A 17,697-nucleotide genomic window follows, 5' to 3' on the forward strand; every position below is an offset into this window, starting at 1 on the left:
GTTGTCCACAAATAATGGCACAGCTGAGCTCACACGCACACAGGTATACTCTGGTCTGTCTACAACAACTTTGTGTCATTGTTTAAAAGTGGTTGTGACTGTGGGCTGTGAGGGAGAGTTAACACCCAGGCAGGGGGCCCCAAATGTGCAGATATAATGACCCTCCAAGAAGGCAACTTAAAGGAATAGGCCAGCAAAGGGGAACTGAGCAAACAGGGGCCCGCCTATTGGAGCTCATCCTAGAAGCAGACGAGAGGGAGAAACCCCAGCCCACTAGGGTGACCAGGGCATCATCTCAGGCCTGAGCTGCCTGTGGAGTCAATGTGGCCCCGCAGACAGAGTGGCGGCTCTGGAAGCTGAGTCATCTGCCTTCAGATCTTGTGCCAGCCCCTCTCACAAAACTCAGTGCCTCAAAGTTATTGATTGCAGCGTTGTTCATAATTGCAAATATCGAAAACAACTTCAATGCCACGGGAGAGGGGTTGAATACACTGCAGCACACATCCACACAAAGGAGTGCTATGCAGCTTTACAAATAAATAAGGAAGATCTCTAGGAACTGATATAGAGTGATTTTCAAGCTATACTATGAAGCAAGAAAAAAAAAAGCACAGAGGTATGTTTATAGAATGCTACTTTTCATGTAAGAAAAAAGATACAAGAAAACATTTATGTGTCTGCTCACCTGTGATGCAAAAAAAGATATAAATACACACACGTGTGTGTGTGTGTGTGTGTGTGTGTGTGTGTGTGTGTGTCTGTGGGTGTATAGCTATATAAATATAAAGAATAAACCAGAAGCTAATGAGATTGGTTCCCTACAGGGAATGGATGTCAATGGAGTGGAAAGGAGAGAGGAATGGGAGTGAGCCGAAGGGATGGAAAGGGAGTGAAACTTCTCTGAGTGTACCTTTTTTTTTAGAATCATGAGACTACCTCACACAATCCACAAATAAAGAATCAAAATCAGCCAGGATGTGGGCTGAACTAAAATGAAATATAAAGAATAACAAATGGACACAACTGTATTTTAAAAAAAAGAATAAAATAACTACACAGAGAAACTAACCTAGGTAACTTGGAGAGTAAGCCTTTTGACTACATAGTATAAGATGACAAACAAGAAGAAGTCTACACACACTTTAAAATGGTTAATTTTATAGTATGTGAATTCTACCTCAATTTAAAAAGAGGGGGGGAAATCCATTCACAAAAACTGTGCTCTGGTTAGTGAATATTTTTCCTATGAGAATCTGGGTTAGCAGTTCTGAAACTACTTTGTCGAGCAAGTATTGCTTGGAGAAAAGAGTTACAAGTCAGGAAATACAGAATTTTGTGCTCCTTCCAGTTTTGAATGTTGTGATGTTAGATTGGAATTGGAAGTATCACTATGAACCCATGATTTTTTTTTTCTGGCATGTAGGATCTTAGTTCCCCCCACCAAGGATCAAAGTCAAGCCCCCTGCAGTGCAAGTGTGGAGTTTTAACCCCTGAACCACCAGGGAAGTCCCTGAACTCAGGATTTTTTAGGTATATATACACAGATGGATAGATATAGGGATAGAGATGTGAGTGTAGAGAAGTGTATAGAAATATATTTCCTAGCTTTATTCTCTGAGATGGCCTATAAGCAGTGATACTCCAGTATCACTAGGTCTTGGTTTCTTCAGTAAGAGAAACCAGAGCTCTTTAGAGAAATGGCTGATTCTGAGACTAGATAGGGAAAGTACAAGATGAGCCTGTAATACTTTTGTGCTGCCATAAAGGGAGGATGTGCTAAAAAAAAAAAAATGGGGGCATGTTAAAAGGACACAGGGACCAACTTGAAGGGGCTCCCGTAGCCAAATTTGGGACACTTTGAATATTAAATAAGTAATGATAGAAATAATCCATAGAATAAAATCAATTCTTACAAGATCATACTGATATAAATAAATAACCAGATAAGTAAATAAATGGAAAAGGCAAGAGCTCTTCCTTACAGTAGAATTCCAACTAATAGATGCAGAAGAAATGATGCAAGTGGAAAATCACCACTTGGTAATCACCAGATTAATAATGATTGCAGGCAGGAATCCTCAGTGGGGGCTGGTTGATCAAAGTAGGAATAAACAGGATGCTTGCATCATCTCAAAGTTATCTTGCCACAACATACCCATTAATTACAAAGAGGAAAAAAACAGTAAATTTATGCTTGAAGGAACCTGGCAGACACTACTGTAACCAAGTGATCAAGGTCAACGTCACTTGTCATAAGTCACATAAACATCAGGTACCCTCTGATATGATGCGCTGAGAAGGGTAGTTTTGCCCCAAATGCAAAACCTCAATTGACTCATGAGATAACATCAAACAAATTGAGGGACAACCTACAACTAGCCATGAGAGACAAGGAAAGAGTGAGGAATTATGGATTGCCGGTGACTAAGGAGACAGGAGAACTACATACAATGAGGGGGCCTAGGTTGGATCCTGGAGCAGAAAAAGGACATCAGCAGTGACAACACTCACCAGTCCAAACTCAGCAGCAACAGAGCTTTAGTTGAACCAGTTGAATTTACTGCTCATCAAAACAAGGGAGAACAGGCAGCATGGAGCAACATGAGGTGTCTCAGTAAGAGGGGTTTAGAAAGGACTTAGAGATTTGGGCTTATTAAGTGATTTGGGGGAGAATTCAAGAAAGCAGAGCTTTGCTTTAGATGAAACACTGTCAGGAACAGGGGGTAAGTCCATGATTGCACACCTCAGTAAATCTTATCTTTAAAGCAGGAAGAACGGCGCAGGGTAACTGTAGTTAGGAAAGCAGCAGTCACTCACAGTAGCCAGGACGGGGTGTATTTGTCATTTTTATTTAAACAATGTTCATGATGTTGTTTGTGTTCAGACCTGAATGGCCTTGTTTTTTGTCTTGATTCACCATGGTCACAGAGTGACCTTGTTTAACGTTGGTGATCTGAGAAATGCTTTAGGTTCAAGGAGAATGCAATGCCCAGTTACTGTGGGCCACGTTTCTCTTTCTCAGTGGGACAACTGGTGAAATTCTAAGATCTAATTACATTAGTACATAGAATTTTATCAGTGTTCCTTTCCTAGTTGCAGCAATAGTACTATGGCTATGTAAGATGTCAACATTAAGGATGTCAGATGGGGGAACTCTGTATATGATTTGGGAACATTTTTTTTTTATTTGGAAACATTTTTGTAAGTCTAAAATTATTCCAAAATAAAAAACCAAAAAAGCAACTCAGTGTGTGAAGCAGAAATTGTTCAGCACCAGGTGAAGAAACTGCCTTGCATACTGGGGCTGTGTAATATAACACAAAAGACAAAACACAAAAGGATTACATGTGTGACAAGATGGTCCCAGCTAAGAAGGGAAACTGAGTTGAATTAAAAGGAAGATTCAGATTACCTATGTGTGTATAACTGAGTCACTTTGTTGTACAGCAGAGATTGACACAATATTGTAAATCAATTATACTTCAACAAAAGAAAGAAATAAATCAGTAATAAGAAGATTCAGGTCTCCCATTTAGGGCTTACTCCAGGGTGATGCACATTGAGTAGAAGCACCATTGCACCATTTCCATTGTTCAGTTTGCCCAGCTGAATGAATATACCCGTACTAGAAGTAGGGCTGCCCCTACCACATTGGAAGGCAGTAGAGACTTGGGGCTCACACGTTCACTTCTGATTCCTTTCATTCTATATACAAACCCTGGTGTCTCATGAAGAGAGCTGAACTCTCCCTCCTCCCACCCCACACACAGTACCCCGAGCCCCCGGCCGTTTACCTGAATCCACCTTTCCATTTCATGCCCCTACCTGAAGCTTCTCTCTGAAAAAAATCATTCTTTAGGAGGAACTGTGCCAAAAGTGAGTTAATATTCCCCATGTCAAAATCACACATTTTTTGTGCTTTTAAAATAATGCTACCCAAGGCAGGCAAAATTTTGGGAAAAGAGGCAAGTCATCGGAACTTGGTGAAAATATAATCCTATCAAAAAAGCAACTTGGCAATGTTCATCAAGAGCCTCAAAAGGACTGCACACTCTACCCAATAATTTCACTTCTGGGACAATATCCAAAGGAAGTAATCAAGAATGTAGAGTGATTTCTGCACAGATTGTTAAAAACCATGGATTAAACACTTGTGTAAGTGTGTGTTAGTTGCTCAGTCGTGTCCAACTCTTTGTAAAGCTATGGACTGCCCACAAGGCTCCTCTGTCCATGGGATTTTCCCAGGCAAGAATACTGGAGTGGGTTGCCATTTTCTTCTCCAGGGGATCTTCCTGACCCAGGGATCAAGCCCGGGTCTCCTGCATCACAGGTGGATTCTTTACCATCTGAGCCACCAGGGAAGCAACTCCTACTAAAATGAGAGTAAGTGGAGCTTTTAATAAGTATAAACTACTACACAGGGGGAAATGAGAAAGAAGAAAAATAGAAACAAAATTTTGAAAGCTGGAAAGCAAATAACTTGGCAGGACCAAAAGAACAGAATTCTAAGCTGGCAGCAAAGGATGCTGGTGACCATCCTGATTTACATCATGTGTATGTGTGCTCAGTCGCTCAGTCATGTCCGACTCTTTGCCACCCAGGCTCCTGTAGCCCACCAGGCTCCTTTGTCCATGAGATTCTCTAGACAAGAGTGCTGGAGTGGGTTGCCATTTCCCTCTCCAGGAGAGCTTCTCGACCCAGGGATTGAACCCGTGACTTTTAGGTTTCCTGCATTAGCAGGTGGGTTCTTTACCACTAGCACCAGTTGAGAAGCCCTTCAATTTACATCACAAAATCTCTCAAAAGGTTGAGGAATTGATGGCTCTAGATCTCTCAGAAAGTGAAGGAGAAGGCTGAAATATGGGTGAGTCTTAAAAGGCCATTTTAAGAAGCAATTGGATCCCAGTTTTCTACCCTCACCCAGACACTTCACAGCCAGGTAATGGCCACGTGATGGCCAAGCTCCAAGCTCCAACAGATCAGAAGCTTCTTCCCTGAAGACAGTTAATCCAAGGGTTTTCAGGGACTGCCGAGAGAGACTACCACAGCAGGTCACCCTGAAAACTGGGGGCTCAAGGGCATGTGTGCACAGTGGCTATGCACTTCCCCCAAGGCAGGAGAACTGAAGAGAGAGTCTCATGGAAAAAGGCTAAAAGATCTCAACATTGGAAGCCCCTCAACCACCTCACCCAGGCATATGAGGTCACAGCTGGCAGACTTCATTGGCTGTTCAGAGCATCCAGTCATCTTTTTAGTTTCTCCTTTCTTTCTCTTTTTTTCTAATATTATTTTTAAATCATTTAAGATTTTCAGAAAAAAAGAAGAGTACAAATAACTCCCATATACCCTGTGTTCATATTCCCAACTGTTAAATGTTTCCCTATGTTTGCTTTATCATTCTCTCCCTCTCCATCCTCCCTCTCTCCCTCTCTCGGTCTCGCTCTTCCCCTTTCTCTCTCCCCCCATCCCTTTTCTCCACTTTTTTCCTGAACACTTTTAAGGTAAATTGCAGATATGCCCCTAAATGCTTCAGAGTTTTTATCCTAAAAATAAAGTAAATGCTTATATAACCACAGTACAATTCTGAAAATCAGGGGATTAACATTGATACAACACTATTATCTACCTACAGGCCATATTCAAATTTGGTCAATTTCTCCAATAATGTCCTTCATAGAGAAAAATTTTTCTGGCCCAGGTTTATATTGCATTTAATTGGCACATCTCTCTACTCTCCTTTAATCTAGAACAGTTTCTCAGCATCTGTGTGCGTGTGTGTGTTTCATCACTTTGACATCTTTGAGGAGGAAAGGCTGTTTATTTTGTAGAACTTCCATCAATTTGGATTTGTCTGTTGTTCCCTAATGATTCAGTTTAGTTTTTTTTTCATCTTGAGCAGAAATGCCTCAGAAGTGATGCTGTGCTCTCTTCATTTAAGCCTATCAAAAGATACAAAAGGTCAATTTGTCCTATTCTGGGTGATGTTCACTTGGTTTCTCCACTGTACATTTACTCTGTAACTGGAGAGGAAATACTTTGAGACTATGTAAATGTCCTGTATTCATCAAACTCACACGCACTTATTTTAACATCCATTGATGATTCTTGCCTGAATCAATTATTACTGTGATGGTTGCCACGTGGTGATTTTTTTTTTTTTTTTTTTGCTGTGCTAGCTCTTCATTGCCACGTGGGCTTCTCTACTTGTGGTACTCGGGCTCAGTGACCCTGCAGCATGCTCCCCAAGCAGGGATCAAACCAGCGTCATTAGTATTGGAAGGCAGACTCAACCACTGGACCACCGGGGAAGTTCCCGAATGGTGATTTTTAAATTCTATTATTCCTTTCACATTTATTAGCTGGCATTCTATTGTTTTTTTTAAAAAACTTATCTTTCCTCCTACTTACTTATTAATACATTTATATACATATGGACTTTGAGATTCTTATTTTATTCAATGGTTATAGTGTACTATTATCATTTATTTTGGTGATATAATTTTGGTAAAGATATTAAGAAGAGGTGGCAAGGATACACAGAAGAACTATACAAAAAAGATCTTCATGACCCAGATAACCATGATGGTGTGATCATTCACCTAGAGCCAGACACCCTGGAATGCGAAGTCAAGTGGGCCTTAGGAAGCATCACTATGAACAAAGCTAGTGGAGGTGATGGAATTCCAGTTGAGCTATTTCAAATCCTAAAAGATGATGCTGTGAGAGTGCTACACTCAATGTGCCAGCAAATTTGGAAAACTCAGCAGTAGCCACAGGACTGGAAAAGGTCAGTTGTCATTCCAGTCCCAAAGAAAGGCAATGCCAAAGAATGCTCAAGCTACCGCACAATTGCACTCATCTCACACACTAGCAAAGTAATGCTCAAAATTCTCCAAGCCAGGCTTCAATGGTATGTGAACCGTGAACTTGCAGATGTTCAAGCTGGATTTATAAAAGGCAGAGGAACCAGAGATCAAATTGCCAACATCCACTGGATTATCAAAAAAGCAAGAGAGTTTCAGGAAAACATCTACTTCTGCTTTATGGGCTACACCAAAGCCTTTGTGTGGATCACAACAAACTGTGGAAAATTCTTCAAGAGATGGGAATACCAGACCCCTTGACCTGCCTCCTGAGAAATCTGTATGCAGGTCAAGTAGCAACAGTTAGAACTGGACATGGAACAACAGACTGGTTCCAAATCAGGAAAGGAGTACGTCAAGGCTCTATATTGTCATCCTACTTATTTAACTTATATACAGAGTACATCACACGAAATGCTGGATGAAGCACAAGCACAATGCTGGAATCAAGATTGCTGGGAGAAATATCAATAATCTCAGATACACAGATGACACCACCCTTATGACAGAAAGTGAAGAAGAACTAAAGAGCCTCTTGATCAAAGTGAAAGAAGAGAGTGAAAAATTTGGCTTAAAACTCACCATTCGGAAAACTAAGATTATGGCATCCGGTCCCATCACTTCATGGGAAATAGGTGGGGAAACAAAGGAAACAGTGACAGGCTATTTTTTGGAGCTCCAAAATCCCTGCAGATAGTAACTGTAGCCATGAAATTAAAAAACACTTGCTCCTTGGAAGAAAAGCTATGACGAACCTAGACAGCATATTAAAAAGCAGAGACATTACTTTGCCAACAAAGGTCCGTCTAATCAAAGGTATGGTTTTTCCAGTAGTCATGTATGGATGTGAGAGTTGGACTATAAAGAAAGCTGAACGCCAAAGAATTGATGCTTTTGAACTGTGGTGTTGGAGAAGACTCTTGAGAGTTCCTTGGACTGAAAGGAGATCCGACCTTTCCTGATCCTGATCCGACCTGATCCTAAAGGAAATCAGTCCTGAATATTCACTGGAAGGACTGATGCTAAAGCTGAAGCTGAAGCTCCAATACTTTGGCCACCTGATGAGAAGAACTGACTCATTGGCAAAGATCCTGATGCAGGGAAAGATTGAAGGCAGGAGAAACGGGATGACAGAGGATGAGATGGTTGGATGGCATCACTGACTCGATGGACATGAGTTTGAGTAAGCTCCAGGAGATGGTGATGGACAGGGAAGCCTGGCGTGCTGCAGTTCATGGGGTCACAAAGAGTCAGACACGACTGAGTGACTGAACTGATTTTGGTGATCCAAATTTTTCCAGGTTTGACCAGTGGACAAGTTTCCAGGAACTAGGGCAAAATGTCAGACTAAAAATAAGAGAAAAAAATTAAATTTTTTAAATTAAAAACTAATTAAATTAAATTAGTCCAAGAGGTCCATCATCCAATAATAGGACTTCCAAAGAGGACACACACACACAGACATCACACAGTGACATAGGGACACACACAAACACATATACAGAGACACAGACCCATATATCCAAAGTCAGATACAAACACAAACATGGACACACACACTAGAAAAAATCATCAACAAGAAAATTAAATTTCCCCAAATGAAAATTTTTACATTGGAAGAACTTTTGGAAATCCCATTACAATGCATGACTGGTCAGAGCTCTAGGGACAAAGGAAAGACCCTACAAGTTTCTAGAGGCTGGGGAGTAGGGCAGATGACTACATACAAAGGGTCAAGAGCCAGAAGAGCCTCATATTTCTCAACAGCACTAGAAGCCAGAAGCCAATGACCTCAAATTTCTGAAAGAAATTTTTCCCAAATTCAGTTCTCTACCCAAATTATCAGTCAGTTCTAAATCTGTTCAAACTACCAATCTCAGACATTCAAGTTCTCAAAAGTTTTCATTTTTAAGCACTCTGTCTTAGGAAACTATTAACCCAAACTTCTACCCAAAGCAGGCAGTAGACCAAGAAAAGGGCTTCCCTGATGGCTCAGATGGTAAAGAATCTGCCTGCAATGCAGGCAACCTGGGTTCAATCTCTGATTTGAGAAGATCCCCTGAGAAGTAAATGGCAACCCACTCCAGCATTCTTGCCAGGATAATCCCATGGACAGAGGAGCTTGGCAGGCTCGAGTTCATGGGGTCGCAAAGAGTTGGACATGACTAAAGCAACTTCACACACAGAGACTAGGATAAAAGAGACCAGAGATATAGAAAACAAGGGATCCAGCACAGGAGAAAGGAGAAAAGATCCCTGGATGATGGCAAAGGGTGGTCCCAGGACATAGCTGTGCACTAGGCATGGGGCCATGCAGTCCACAGGGGAGCAGGTCAGAAGGCTTCATGAGCTGTACCTTTGGGAAGATGCAACTCATACAAACCTGATGCATCTGAATGTTTTGAGAGAAGATTTAGACCATTGGTGAAGTATTTGGATTTGAATTAATAGTAAATATATAGAAAACCAAGCAAAGGAATAAACCACGCAATTAACAACTTCTGGGGGGAAGAAATTTTATGCAGGAAAGGAAAAATGAGCATTGTGTACTACATGGCTCAGCTTTAAATGGCATTTACATAGACACAATAATCGAAACACTGTTAAAACAACCAGATTAGGCCCAAGATGGAGTCACTCATGCTAAGCCACATGCCAGCAAATCAAAATTTAACTAAGTTTCTACGCTCCGCTCTCCCAAAAAAAGAAGGCCTAGGTCAACCAACCAATCAGAGTTTGCCTGCTCCACACAAGGTACCCAACCTGGTCCACCACTCCTTTTTGTGTCAAATGCCTAGTATGACTTCCTTGTCCCTGCTCCCTTTATTCCATGAAAATCTCTCACCTAGGGACTTCCCTGGCGATCGAGTGGTTAAGACTCCACACTCCCAATGCAGGGGGCCTGAGTTCCATCCCTGGCCAGGGAACTAGATCCCATATGCCGCAACTAACACCCGGCGCAGCCAAATAATTAAGTATTTTTTTTAAAAAGAAAGGAAAAAGAACTCTCACCTTGTACAGCTCTGCAGAGCTCCTTTCTGTCTGTTAGATTGGATGATGCCTAATTCATGAATTGCTGAATAAAAATCTACTGGAACAGCACGTTGTCTGTGGAAATTTTTCTTTTCGTAACACTACATATTGACTTAGCCAGAATGGTGATATATTCATTTTGGGAGAATGAGAAGAATGTATATAAGAAGGGAGGGCTAGGAAGAAAAAAATAAAACAAAATATCTTTATCTTCCATAGCAGAGATTCAATAGAAAAATACAAGACATCTTCATTCAAACCTGGTATTTAGAGAAGCAGTAGTAAGTAGACGGAAGAATTAGCTGAAAGATATTTTTTCACCACTGTGTGACAAGGCAAATGGAGAGGGGAGAGGTGAGGGGCAGCTGTTGTTTTTTTAACAGTCCTTGCATCGCTATATGACTCTCCAAAGTATATACATCTATAACTTTGCCAAAAAATTTTTTCTAAAGCAACACTAAAATATTTTAAAGATAAGAAACAGAAGACGTATGCATTGAAATTATATAATCACACCATTATTTTAAATAGCAGAGTTGTATGTAATTTAAATTCTGAAGAGCAGAGAAATGCCTGTATATTTAGGTTTGTGCTGTACTGTGCTTAGTTGCTCAGTGGTGTCCAACTCTTTGTGACTCCATGGACTGCAGCCTGCCAGGCACCTCTGTTCATGGGATTCTCAAGGTGAGAATACTGGAGTGGGTTGCCATGCCTTCCTCCCAACCCAGGGACTGAACTCAGGTCTCCTGCATTGCAGGTGGATTCTTTACCATCTGAACCACCAAGGAAGCCCAAGAATACTGGAGTGGGTAGCCTATCCCTTCTCCAGGGAATCTTCCCGACCCAGGAATCGAATCTGGGTCTCCTGCATTGCAGGCAGATTCTTTACCAGCTGAACTACCAGAGAAGCCTGTATTTAGGCTTGCACCCACACAATTATATATGTAAGTAAATTAAAATACCGTTTACAGAGAAGTTATAATGGCTGAAGAAAATGCCTAAGAAAATGCCTCTGACTCCAGTGCTAAGTGAAACTAACAGGTCACCAAAATGCTCTATATGTGTTGAGCTTTTTCTGTTTCTGTTTTTGGTTTCTGTTTCTCTTATTTATTTTTCAATAAAAAGTTTTGCATAGAAATAAGGCTAGAAGTAAAGACAACAAAATATTAACAGTGGTTGGATTTAGATAACGAGGCTTTGGATTCTTTACAAAACCAGTTCTATTTTTTTTTAATTTAATAGATATTCTTTTGGAGCTTTAAAACTATTTTAATAACAATATTAAATATGTGGCCACTATAGAAAATTGAAAGCATTAACATGAACCAAGAATAAAAGAAAAGGCATGGAGAGTTATTTTTTTATTATGAAAAAATGCAGACATATTAAAGAGCAGAGATTTCTCCCTCGTGTATGCTCAGTGGCCTGGGAGCAGCCATGTCCAAGATGGACTGGCCAACTGGGACTTGACCAAGGCTTCCAAGACTTGGCCTTGACTTTGAGACAGACTTTATCTTCAGTGCCAAGATTGCTTTAAAAAAAAAAACTGAGATAAAATCTTATTGGAAAAAAAAAACTGAACCAGTTTTAATGTTGAGTTTCCAGTTAAGTCCTAGAAACTAAAAAGTCACCCACGCAAAGTTTCAGAAGAATTTCAGAAACTGGGTGACTAACTATGAAAGTTGGAACAAATAATTTTCACACTGACCATCTCTTGTTTTATGTGGTTCAGTGCTAAACCCCCAGCCTGCTGTCTCTCAGTTTCCATTTGAGTTTTGTGCTGCTCCTTAGAGTCATGAGTCACGTGAGAGTCAGTTTATATTGCCTTGGTGTACTCATAGAAAAGGGGGATAATACTTATACATTAAAAAAGTTTTAGTAAGGTTGAACATATATAATTTCGGGCTACTCATATCAAAGAGTAATTGTCCATTGCACTGTCCATAATAGAGGTTTTTGTGGAGAAATGCATGAAAACTACATGTTGGAGATGGAAGAAGAGAGAAAGAGAAATTCAATTTGCCCTGCCACTCTCAGGACCTCTGGGAGGAAAGAAAGGGAAGCAGGGGCCACTCTAGGCTGAGTGAAAGGGGACAAGCGACCTCTGCTCGTGAAGAAAGTGGCTCAATGTTGACAGAACAAGCAAGTGAGGCCACAGGGTTGGTGGGAGTGGCCCTCTGAGAACAGGAGGAAACTCCATCCAACCCAGAATTGGGCAGAAACTCTGGGAGACACTCGGGCCCTTCAGTAAAGCAGTCTTGGCCTGTAAATACTATTACTTTGGTTTTTTTTTTTTTTAAGTTGCCATTTTTCTCCCCATTTGGCAGCAAATCTGTGGGATTAACGCCCACTCTGTTCCACTCTGGAAACTGTCTCAACTGGCTCTGTGACATGCCTGAAGCAGCTGCCAAGAGGTTAAGAGACTGAATAGAGCTGGCAAAAGCTCGTGTAATTTTTAGCAAATTATCTGTCTTCTCAGAAAGACTGTGTGATAACTTGTTCCTGGAGGCTGAGGAGTCTCTGGCTGGGTAGACCCAATCCTTGTGCCCAGATAAAGGCAGGCCTCCCCTCTTGGGGTGACTCTGCACAGCCCCCCTACCCACCCCCTAGAAGTGGCTGGGAACACTGGCTCCATTTACAGGACCACACTGCAGCTGGCTGCCCCTCTCCACAGAGGACATGCTGATGTGACACTTCCATCTAGCCTTCTTTTGTGCTCTACTGGTTTAATTGATGATTCCATTTCTCACTTCCCATCCTTTCTTTCTTATTACTTCAATTGAGGTATAACTGAGACACCTAAAAGGCACACATCTTCAGTGTACTGTTTGATGAGTTTTCAGATTTCTACACCCACGTGAGCACCATCATTTCCCAAGAAATGTCCTCCATGTAACTTCCTATTCACTACTGTGCCCCTCTCACCTACAATGAAGGTCATCATAATTCCAAATGGTTCCACCATAGACCCATTTCATCTGTTCTTGAAGTGCACCTCATTCGCACACTGTTTACTCTTTTGTATCCAGTTTCTTTCACTCAACATATTTTTGAGTGTACCGATGTGTGTATCTGTTCTTTGTGATTTTTATTGTTGAGTAGAATTCCATTGTGTGGAGATGATGTCTATCCTTGATCCATTCATCCACTGAGGGACATATGAGTTGCTGCCAGTTTGGGGTTATTGGAAATAAAGCTGTTGTCAATGTTCTTGTACATGTCTTCATGTGATTTATGTACACTCTTGTTGTACAGAAGAATCAATTTCTCCTAGGGAAGACCAAGGCAGTTAGGTCTGGGTCCAAAATCTTCATTGAGAGCAACGGGACATTGGCAGGATGGCCAGAGGCCCGACTCACAAATAGATATAGGGCATCAAAGAAGTGCCCCAGGTATTCCCACTCAAGGAGGTTGTCCGATGCTCCTAACAGTTCAAAGGCAGCTGTGTCTGATGGCAGTGAATGGAGTCATGATTGAGCTCAAGTTTTTATTTTTGATTAAAATTTTGTGCTTGGTTGATTTCTTCAGACTCTGGCAAGTCTAACATAAATGACTTGGACATCATCTATGGGGTTTGAACCCACCTCTTCATAGATGACCCTGACCTATCCCTTCACTCAGGAGAGGGTATTAGCCATGGGTCCAGAAAAAGGACTACTGATTCCACCCCATGCCATGGAGAACAAGGAAACTGATCTAGGCCCCCTTGCAGAATCTATGTTGCTGAAGAAGTTTCCCCACAGTCACAATGATGTCCTCCTCCCATTTCCACTCCTGAAGGGCAACTTCACAGATTTATTGAGTGTTTACTGTGTGTCAGAAACAAATCATTTCATTTTGTTGTGTGCTTGTTCACTTCTTGCATGCATTTATTTCTTATATAGACCCTGAGAGGTAAATATTATGTTATTTTTTTCATAGGTGAGGAAGCCATGGCTTAGAGAAAATAAACATCTTAGGTTGAGGCTGCCTTAACAAAATACTACAGATTAGGTGGCTTAAACAACAGAAACTTATGGTCTCACAGTTCTAGGGGCTGGAAGCTCAAGATCAGGGTACTGGCACAGTCAGGTTCTGGTGAGAACTCTCTTCCTAGCTTGTAGTGTGCTAATTTGCTTCAGTCATGTAGACAGACCCTTTTTGCCATGTCCCCACACAGCAGGGAGAGGGAGCAAGTTCTCTGGTACCTTTGCTTATAAGGATACTAATTCCATCATGGAAGGCCCCAGCCTTATGACTTCATATAAACCTACTTGTTTCCTAAAGGCCCCATCTCCAAATACCATCACACTGGGGGTTAGGGCTTCAACATATGAATTGGGGAGGAGGGCACAATTTAGTGCATAGTAGTCAATTGTCCATGGCACACACTAGTGAGCAGTGGACCTGGAGTTTGAGCCTAGGTCTGATTCTAGAGTCCATGTACTTAACCATCATGCTATAATATAATGCTTTGATGGTATCAAGACCTCTGCTCACATTCATGTTCTACCACCAACCATTGGGATGGGATACAGCCAGGTAGATCCTGAGTGTCAGGCCACAAGGTCAGAGCACAGTGGCAAGGACTACCAACCCAAATGTACCACCAGACTCCGAGTCCAAGCCCACCCCTGCATTTGCTCTTTTTCCTGCTTGGGATTTCTTAGGACTAGCCACCCTTCAAAACCCAGCTGAAGCTTACCTGCTCCTGGAGGGGTCTTTCCTGTTGATACTGCCCCTCAATAGTCTCCTTATCAAGCACTTCTTGTCTTCATGATCAGTTATACAATCAGCCCCATGTTCACTATCTTGTTCATTGTCTCTATGAGACATTTTTCTGTAGGAGAGAAAGAGAAGGTCTGAACTATGTTGGTCTAATGAAAAGTCAGGAGGGGAGAGAAGTGCCAGAGAGTGTTCAGTTGAGGTCCTTGATTAGAACAAGGGGGAGATAATAAAAGATTACTACTCATGTGAGGATATTTGGCAGAATGGAAGAGGCTAACAACCTTCATCCCTACCTTATACCTTACATAAGCATTCTGGTGGATTATAAAACTAAATATGGACAAAACTTTGAGACTTCTGAATAGAATATGGAAGAATATCTTCATGACATGAGACGAAGGAACATTTTCTTAAACAAGACACAAAAAGCAATAATCACAAAGCAAAAGATTGATACATTTGATTACACTAAAATTTTGCAAATTTCAATTCATTAGACGACTACATAAAGAAGACACAAAATGAGAGAAGATATTTGCAAATCAGTCATTAACAAGGGACTCACAGGGAGTTGGTTCCCTGGCGGTCCAGTGGTTAGGACTCAGTGCTCTCACTGCCAGGCCCAGGTTTGATCCCTGGTCAGGGAAGGCTTCACTGATAGCTCAGTTGGTAAAGAATCCGCCTGCAATGCAGGAGACCTGGGTTCAGTCCCTGGGTTGGGAAGATCCCCTGGAGAAGGGAAAGGCTACCCACTCCAGTATTCTGGCCTGGAGAATTCCGTGGACTGTATAGTCCATGGGGTTGCAAAGAGTCAGACATGACTGAGTGACTTTCAGGGAATTAAGATCCCACAAGACCAGTGTCACTGCCAAAAATAAATTTTTTTAAAGAAAAAAAGAACTCATTCAGAATATATAATGAATATGTACATACAAATGAAGGGGGAAAAGGCAACTCAGTATAAGAATGGGGAAAAAACTGCAATAGCCATTTCGAACAAGTAAATATAAGTAGCTAATAAGCATATGAAAAACTACTTGACCTCATGTTAAAGAAGGAATACAAATTAATACCATGATGATATAACACTATACACATATCATATTGGCAAACACTTAAAAGTCTGATAACCCCAAATGTTGGGGAGGATGTGCAGCAAAGTAACTCAAAATGGCTGATGAGTTGCAAATTAGAAAATGCTTTAGCATATTCTGACAAAGGTGAAGATACACATATCCTATGACCTAGCAGTTCTACTCAGGTATATACTAAAGAAATTCATGCATACATTCACCTCAATTTATGACAAGTCCCTCATTTTCCATCTTTGTGTTTTTGAGCTATGCACTGAAGTATTTCTTCAACTTGAGTTTGCAAGCCACCATGTTGTGTCTTAACAACAACCATCCTTTTCTTCTAATCAGCTCCTGAATTGAGCACTTGGGAAATAATGCTAACTCAGAAAATATTTTGCACTGAAAATGACTCCTCCCATGTTCATATTTTTTTAATCAAATGGTTATCTTGAACAAGTTGCGCTGGACAAGTGTTATTCCTGATCTAAATTATCTTTTCTCTAGTTTCTGGGACTTCTTAGATGAGTTAGTTTTACTTGGGGCTGAAGTCCAGTTATTAAAACACAGAGGCAGTAGACCTCAGAGTGGTAGAAGACAAAGTGGTCTCATCTCTCAGGGGCTCCCCATAGAAACAGGCAGGCTTCCAGTTTCCTGCTGAAGCCCTAGAAGAAAATGTTCCTTCTCCAAGGTCACTTCACACCTCCTTACACTCAGACATGGAAAGGACACCATGGCCTACCATGGTCTCTTGGAAGTCCATATAATCAAACCCACCTGAGGGAATCCAATGACAGTCCCCCTCCTCCCACCTTGAGATCCATGTCTTTCTGACCTGAGCTTTTTCCAGTAGCTACCTCATTCTTTTCACTGCTTTATATTTTATTGAAGTATAGTTGAATTACAAAGTTGTATTCATTACTGCTCTGCAGCAAGGTGACTCAGTTATACACACACACACATATATATATATATATATACACACACACACACACACACTCTCTCTCTCTTTTTCATATTCTTTCCCACTATGTTTTATCACAGGATATTGAATATAGTTCCCTGTGCTACATAGTAGGACCTTGTTGTTTATCCATTCTATACATATCAGTTTGCATCTGCTAATCTCAAACTCCCAATTCAAGCCTCTCCCACTGCCCTCCCCCTTGGTAACCACCATTCTTTTCTCCATGTCCCTGATTCTGCTTCTGTTTCAATAGATAAGTTCATTTGTGTCATATTTTAGATTCCATACATAAGTGATATCATATGGTATTTGTCTCTTTCTGACTGACTCCACTTAATAATATAATCTGTAGTTGCATCTGTGTTATTGCAAATATTATTTCATTCCTTTTTATGGCTGAGTACTATTCCATTGTATATATGTACCACATCTTTATCCATTTATATGTCAATGGACATTTACTGTTTCCATGTCTTGGCTATTGTGAATAGTGCTGCTATGAACATAGGGGTGTATGTATGTTTTAGAATTATGGTTTTGTCTTTATATGTGCCCAGGAGTGGGATTGCTGGATCATATGGTAATTCTATTTTTACTTTTCTGAGAAACTGCCATACTGTCTTCCACAGTGGCTGCACCAACTTACATTCCCATCAACAGTGCAGGACAGTTCCCTTTTCTCTACACCTTCTCCAGCATTTGTTTTTGTAGACTTTTTAATGATGGCCATTTGGCCAGCATGAAGTAGTACCTCATTGTAGCTTTGATTTGCATTTCTCTAATAACTAGTGATACTGAGCATCTTTTCATGTTGGAGAAACGTCTCTTTAGGTCTTCTGCTCACTCTTAAATTGGGTTGTTTGCTTTTTTGTTGTTGAGTTGTATGAGCTGTTTGTATATTTTCAAAATTAAGCCCTCATCAGTCACATCATTTGAAAATATTTTCTCCTATTCTGTAGGTTGTCTTTTTGTTTTGTTTATGGTTTTCTTTGCTGTGCAAAAGCTTGTAAGTTTGATTAGGTCTCGCTGTTTACTTTCATTTTTATTTCCATTT

This window comes from Cervus canadensis, chromosome X (assembly GCF_019320065.1).
Source record: "Cervus canadensis isolate Bull #8, Minnesota chromosome X, ASM1932006v1, whole genome shotgun sequence".
NCBI classification, from domain to species: domain Eukaryota; kingdom Metazoa; phylum Chordata; class Mammalia; order Artiodactyla; family Cervidae; genus Cervus; species Cervus canadensis.